Below are 7791 nucleotides of genomic sequence, written 5' to 3' on the forward strand. Positions count from 1 at the left end.
GAGATTGGTGCACTGGCCTGGACACTGAACAGGATTAGTTGAGGGTGTCCTCCCAGGAGGGAGGGTGCCCTATCCTGAGTGAAGAGGATTTTTCCAGAAAGAACTACCTGAGTAGCTCCATCGCCGGTGCTCAACAGCGCCTACGCCAGATGAACAATAGGAGCCTGCAATTGATGGCTGTCTGAAAGACACTGGAAAGAAGAGTTTTGCCCATCCTCTTGTTCCCTGGTCAACAATTCCACTGTATCACATTTCTCTCCCAATTGCCATGTATTCTTTTGGTCGTTCATTATTGAAGAAGAACAGCTCTTTGCAGCCCACTGACTTATAGCTTGCTTGATAACAAGTCTGCCTTGGATCTTATTTTATAATGTTTACTTTCACGTTTATGTTTTTCCTATGAGGGAATGGTCTGACAGATGTTGCTTCTCTTTACTTTCCCCCCAATGTTTGTTGCATCGTCTAAGCTTCATACATTCTATCAGCTACAATGTAAAAATACGAGATATAGGCCCTTGAATGCACTGTCTCCTAGCTTGATGTGTCCATTGAGTAGGTACTTTGACTCCTAAGAAAAGGATATCCATGCAATAAAAATGCTAAGATCATGCTTCAGAAAGAGATCGAAGGGTTGATGAGCATTGATGTAGATACTCTTTATGTCAACATGTCTCTTGTAGTTTCCCTGCTTAATTGCAAGCCCTTGAACATTTCTGAGTATCATGATATTGATCATGTGAATAGAATTGTAAAGACTCTTACCCGATAGCACCAATAAAAGTTATTTCGCCTCCACTGCTAAAAGGAGGGTCTGTTAGGTTTGAAAAATCCTTTATAGTTTTATACCTGATTGATGCTATATTAAGTTAGCAGTGTGCTGCTAAATTAGGCATCATTCATATCCATTTCATGCAACCAACTGAGTTATCCCTATTAGGTTGTGTCTGAACTAGGCATCATTATTCATATTGCTTGCCTCAGCAGAACACTGTATTCAGTTATTATTTTCATTTTTTGTTCAAGGTTGCATTGTGACTTACTAATGAAAAGGCCACTCTGCCTTTGCATGCTTATCCCTGTGTGTAACTCAGCTCCCACATTAGGAGACGTCGAGCCCCAGCAAGGCAACCTTGAGAAAGAGAAAGCATATACCCATCTAGCAGGGGGTAGACTATCATCTGTGCCTCCTTTGTTCATGCTCGGCCTAAGCTGGTAACTTTCCACTGTGGGGGTACTTGGAGGAATGATTATGTGTAGCAGACTGTTGGGGAGCCAGTCCCCTCGGCAGACAAAGCAATTCGGATATGAATAGCAGTGATAAAGCAACACATCAGCCAGCAACTCCGTTATATTCATCAAAGAAGTCCAAATTCTAACAATCTATAAATGGACATGCTCAATGTACAACACTGTGCCACTCATCCAGTGTTATCTAGTATGGAAAAGAACTTGTCCCCACACATATAACAACAATTATTTAGTTACAGAGCACAGCCACTAATATGTTTCACTGCTGACTTTGTTGTCAGTATATTTTAATACATTCATAGCATCATGTTATATATCAACAATGATCTTTCAAATGTAAAACTAGTAAAAATGCAAAAAATGATCTTGAATATGTTGATAAGTCAGAATTGCTGTTGAAGAAGATGACAGCCGACACGTGTTTCATCGTAAAAACAACTTCTTCAAGGCTCTACATCAGTTGAGAAGATCGTAGTTTAGATTTTTCTGTATACCTCAATGCTTGTGAGATGTATCTTAGCAATAGTGTTGTACTGGATACTTTTGGTAGAGTAGGACTGATAAACACTGCCCGAACTTGAAAAGAGAAGTTATGATCCAGGCGACGCGTCAAAAAATGCACGCATGGATACTAGGAGTTGATAATAAGTCATGACATCCAAAAGGTGCCAAGAAGGTGCTCGGAACTTTGCTGATCGGTAACAAAGCTGTCATCAGGATATGCCGCCGCAAAGTAGGTAAGTTGAAGCCAGCAAAGGTGCGCCCGCATCCCAGCCTCTGAGGTCATGGGGATTAGCGGGTATCCCAACATTGACAGAGCAAACATGTAGTCAAGGTGCACCTTCTTCCACAGGTCATTGCATGCCAAGACCTTGAATGCCACAGTGTCCACCTGTCATCGAACCCGACGGGGAGGACCATAGAGTACTGTCTGAAGTTGGCATGGGGCCATATGTCTTTCTCAGGAGTGGTGTGGAGCTGCAATTGAATAGGATATAATCAGAAATGTGCAAAGTCTGACTAGGAGCTAAGGAAGTAAAGATCCATGTCAGGCACGGGGAACGTCGTTTACGACACAACTTTTAGCACTCAGTGCTATTACAACACGGTTTTTAAATTGCATTCTATTACAACGCATGACTCTGGGGGGCGCTCAAGGATAGGGAATACTTTTAATTTACTATTCAACACCTTCCCTAGTGTCAACGGGGACTGGTGTTGGAATAGTAAAATATAATATTCACTATCCAACACCCCTTAGAATTATGCGTTGTAAAAGGATGCGTTATAAAAACCGCCTTGTTACAACATGCGTGCTAAAAGCATGCATTATAACAACGTACATCCGTCAGGCATCCCAAGGCCACCCTGGTCAAAAGGAAGCATCATGATTTCCCACAACACACAAGACTGTTTACCCGCCAAAACTAGTGAAACACGATTAGATAGGAGTTGCAGATGGAAGCAGGCTGAGACAGGGAGGGGCATTGTGAAAAATAAATATTAGGAATTTGGGAAGTATATCCATTTTAGCGATAGCCAGTCTACCACTTAGGGACAGTGGCAATTTCAACCAGACAGCCACCCAGTCCTTGAGCCATGTCATCAGTCTGCCATAGTTGTCCCTAACCCGCCAAGTAAGGGGTAAAACACTGAGTGGTTTTGGTGTGTGGGAGATGAATGGATTTCACCCAGTTGACAGTAATAGCTGCAATACCACCAAATTGAGAAACTCTCAAAGGAGCTGATCCAGATTAACCGAATGCTCCCTAACATATAAGGTATCATCGTCCGTGTACATTGAGACATGAATCAGCGTGGGGTGGAAGGCAAGACCACAGTGTGCATGGTATTGATGCAATCAACCACAAGTGGTCCCATTGCAATCATGTGGGAGGGAAGGGTGGAATGGCTTTGGAGGCTTAGTGGTATGGTGAATTTTGCCTTTTTTTATGAAATATCACTTTGATAATTAAATTACAAGGCAGTCAAAACTTAGGCAAAGAATCACAATTCTGGGGTAAAGAGGCATTATTTCCTGTCTTCACCAGTGCAGAACTAACTTCCTTTTATCTTTTCAACTTTTACAGGGCCCTGAGGTACGGGAACACCACCAGAGCCCTCAAAGGAAAAAAATATGAAAAGTGCTGTGCGAATAATAATGTCATTTCACTCTAATAGTTACTCCATCACCAGATTACCTGATGTGTGTGAGTCTTATTTTCTCTATGTTTTCCTTTTCTCATAGGGACGTCAAGATAGAGGAGGTGTCCAGGTCATGCTTTGAGTATTCAGGTAAGTGAGTGAAATAAATACATAATAATAAATACAAATGAGTGCATATCAATGAATGTGAAAGGGAAAGAAAAAAAATAGTTTTTCTTCTCTCAGCTTTGTTCCTGAGGTTTGAATGGGCTTCCTTATCCTATTCCCGACAGAGAATTTGTTTAACCAATTGCCGGTCTCTCTAATGCTTTCTTACCCCACTCCTCACACTCAACGCACTAGCCACAACTCTCCTGAGCTGTGGGGGGATGCAGCAGTGTCCCTGGCAGTATCTCCCTGGTAGCGGCAAACCACTCCTTGGCCTGCTCCTCCTTTTGTTTGCTGATGTCCCCGTAACATGACCTCCCGCTCATGCTTTATGACCATGCAGCTGTACTCCTGGAGGTGCGCTTGCTTGACACTGCCCTGGGTGCCTTTTCTTGGAGGTTCCCTCCAGGTGTGCTGCGGAACCAGGTGTTTTGCTTGAGATGTTCAGAGTATCATTGAATACTTTGCCCTCAATTAGCAGACAGTAGACTTCCCATGCACCCTCTGGGAAGCTTTTAAGGAGGTCATCCACTGGGTTTGCATTGCCAAACAGACGGGGTCCTGTGGGTGATCCAGTTGACCTTGTCTCACTTGGAGGTGGACTACACCTATCTTCTCCAACTTTCAAGTGGTCTCGACAGACCAGATCAGTAAAATTATCACCTCTATTAAATCTGGATCTCCGTTAGACCCTTGCCCCCCTTCCATACTGAGCGCTCTCACTGAGGTTATTAATTCCCCGCTCACGGACTTATGTAATTCCATCTTCCAGACAGACATTTATCCTGACATTTGGAAAACGGCAGTCATCAAGCCCCTCTTAAAAAAAACGTCCTTGGACCCCGCTGACTCAGCCAGTTACAGACCCATCGCCTGCCTCCCATTCCCGGCCAAAATATTTGAAGCAGTCATGAACAAACAGCTTTCAGGGTTCATTGACTGTCATCAACTGTTAGATGACACCCAGTTCGGGTTTAGGAAGGACCATAGTACAGAGATCGCCCTGATAAAGGCCTCTGACGAGATTAGGACTAAAATGGACCAGGGTGGGGCGGTGGTCCTTATACTCCTGGATCTGTCTGCCGCCTTTGACACGGTTGAACACTCCATCTTGATCGACCGTGTCACATCGCTGGGGGTCACCCATCTTGCCAGGGACCTCATTGCCTCATTTATGGACAACTGCACGCAGGCGGTGAAAATGGGCACTTTCTACTCGCCTTCCTTCACCGTTCCGTGCGGGGTGCCCCAGGTCTCCTCGCTAAGCCCCACATTATTCAATATGTATGTGGCGGATTTGGCAAGGGTTATAAAAGCACACGGGCTGCGCTTAACCACCTATGCGGATGACACCCAATTGGTGTTGGCGGTATATAAGGATGGACCAGCCGTTGCTGCAAGATTTCAGGAGGGGATGTCGGCCATTAGCTCGTGGATGTCAAGTAACTGCTTGAAATTAAATTCGGACAAGACCGAGGTGATGACCTTTAGCAACCTTTCACCGGAATGGTCCTCCATTTGGTGGCCCACTGAAATGGTCTCTCCTCCCACCCCAGTTGCCAAGGTCAGAAACCTCGGTGTCATGTTCGATGACAAGTTGGTATTCAAGCACCATGTGAATGCAGTGGTCGCATCCACCTTCTATATGCTGAGGAAGATCAAGAAGCTGTTGCCATATCTCCCTCCAGCTGCAGGAAAAACATTGATCATCACCCTTGTTTTTTTCAAGATGGATTATGGCAATGCTCTCTTCCTCAACACGCAAGAACAGGTCTTAACCAAACTACAATCAGTCCAAAACACTGCAGCCAGAATTTTGCTCGGCATCCCTGGTCACCGCCCCACTTCCTCGACCACACGTCACATGCATTGGCTAAGGGTCAAGAGTTGGATAAAATTCAAGGCACTTTGTATTGCCTATAAGGCCATCCACGACTCAGGACCCAGGTTTCTGAAGGATGCTTTTCGGATCTATGCTCCAAAAAGATCACTTCGCTCATCCTGCACCCATCTTCTCCCCGTCCCACGTACCAGAACCACTACCTGGGGGACAGACGCTTCTTAGTAGCAACCCCCAGGCTATGGAATTCTCTCCCTTTGGTCATCAAAACTAGTTCCACTCTCATCATCTTCCGTAAGCTTCTGAAAACCTGGTTATTCAATCAATGATCATCTGGTTGCTTTCTGTCCCAGGAAGTCCGATATGCGCCGAGACACCCCCGGGTAGTTGTGCGCAATAAAAATTCCCAAAACATAAACATAAACATAAACAATGTACTATGAGTGTGAGTAATAGTGCAATAAACAGACTTCTGTGCTTAAAATAGCCTAACATAAGTCCATTGGACACATTTTCAATAGGAAGGTGTAGTAATGGCATTTTCTTTATGGAATATGATGTAGGAATGCTGGTATGTCATGTACAGAATGTTGTATGTAGAACCTTGTAATGTGTTCTCTGTAACCTTGTACAGTTAAGAATTTTATGATTCATTCTTCTGCAGTCAGCTCCACCTGAGCTGCATGTTTTCTTCTTCTATGCTCTGGATTATTCTAATAAAAAGAATACATCAATTCTACTCCTCAACCATTATTGATTCCATAATGACTACAATTTTTGGCGAAGAGGATGGCCCACGCGAAATTTTCTTTTTCTTGAAGTCAAAACAGCAGAAACTACTGGAGTCGTTTCTCTATGAACATTAACCACTTTGTGAGTACGTTGGTGCTATTTTGGCGTGTACTTCCCGATTTTTTTTTTGATTGGCACGAGAGATTGTATTCTGCCTGAATTGTAGTTAACTCTGTTTATTCCCATGGATGCTAAATCTGGGCATTTTTCTACGGAAATACACGTTCTGTGTAAAGAGTTTATGGGCTGACTGGTGGAGCAGTGAAAATTGCATCGCTGTAATTCGTTACATGCCGAAAATACATTTTTTAAAGATGTTTTGTGGCATTTGAGTCTGTTGTTGGTCAGAGAGCGTTGGAGGTTCTTACTTTTGAATCTGCCGCTGGAGTGTGGGTGCCATAAGCTCGAGAAGTTCCCTTCTGACTGACGTGGTATGGAGTCTCCAAGATTCGACAGCGCCAGCGTACACCGCGCACAAAGGTCACGCAATGCAATCTACGTGAAAGCGCACGTCGCCGCGTTCACAGATTACGCACGGCAGCCATTTTGGAAATCAAGAAGTTTGGTTTCCAAGACAACCGACATCCGAGCAATTTGTTGACTGTACAACCTGAAACTGACTAAAGCAGATTTGATCAAGTCTGGACATCGGCGATTGTGAGAGGTACTTTTGGAAGAAGAATATGCATGCAGCATCATATTCTTGAGGTTGTTTTCTTTATTATTTCTTTTCTTGAAGTGAAAAACTTTATTGAATCTCCATCCTGTGAACTGTTACAAAAGGAAAAGTAACTGTTGTTACACTCATCAACTATTAGACATTTGACTCTTTTAATATAACACTAAATATGACGACGGAAATTGTTTCTTCAAGACCGAATACGTCGGGGGACAATAGTGTAGCAAAACTTCAAATTAACTCACCGAAATAATTCTTGTCTATTCCAGGCGAACCTATAGTAGCTTGGTTAGACTGGAAAGAATATTTTCTAAATTACATAGCAAATTTAGAGGGTGTTAATGGTACATTTTCTCCAGAAAGAAAGAAGAGAATGCTTTTGCATTCCTTAGGTCCTGAGGGGTTACGTATTTTTAATGATGTGCACACTCAGGAAAGGGATGATGGGGATTTAGACGTATTTAAGGTAGCGTTGTTAAACCTTGATGATCATTTGTCTCCTTCAGTGTGTATAGGAGTTACTAGGCATTCTTTCTTTCATAGAAAACAGGAGAAACATGAGTCCATTGAAGAGTATGTCTCTGCATTGAAACAACTGGCTGCCAAGTGTAAATTTGCACAGTTGCAGGAAGAACTTATTAGGGTCCAGGTAGTCATGAATGCTAAAAATAAGAGTTTACAGGATAAGTTATGGGTGGAGGGTGATAAGTCCATCAAGGACATTATTGCCATGGTAAAAAAAGCCGAACTATCTGAGAGATGTGCTAAAGTCACTCTTTCTCAAGACAAAAAAGGTGCTGAAGAAATTGTAGGGAAAATTGTTGAGAAAAAAGTGGGGTATAGAAATAACAAGTATACAAAAAAAGAGAACACATTTTCCTGATAAGAAGAAAGGTGAAAATAGTGCAGGGCAAAACAA

Source organism: Lissotriton vulgaris, chromosome 11 (assembly GCF_964263255.1).
Source record: "Lissotriton vulgaris chromosome 11, aLisVul1.2, whole genome shotgun sequence".
In the NCBI taxonomy this organism is placed as follows: Eukaryota; Metazoa; Chordata; class Amphibia; order Caudata; family Salamandridae; genus Lissotriton; species Lissotriton vulgaris.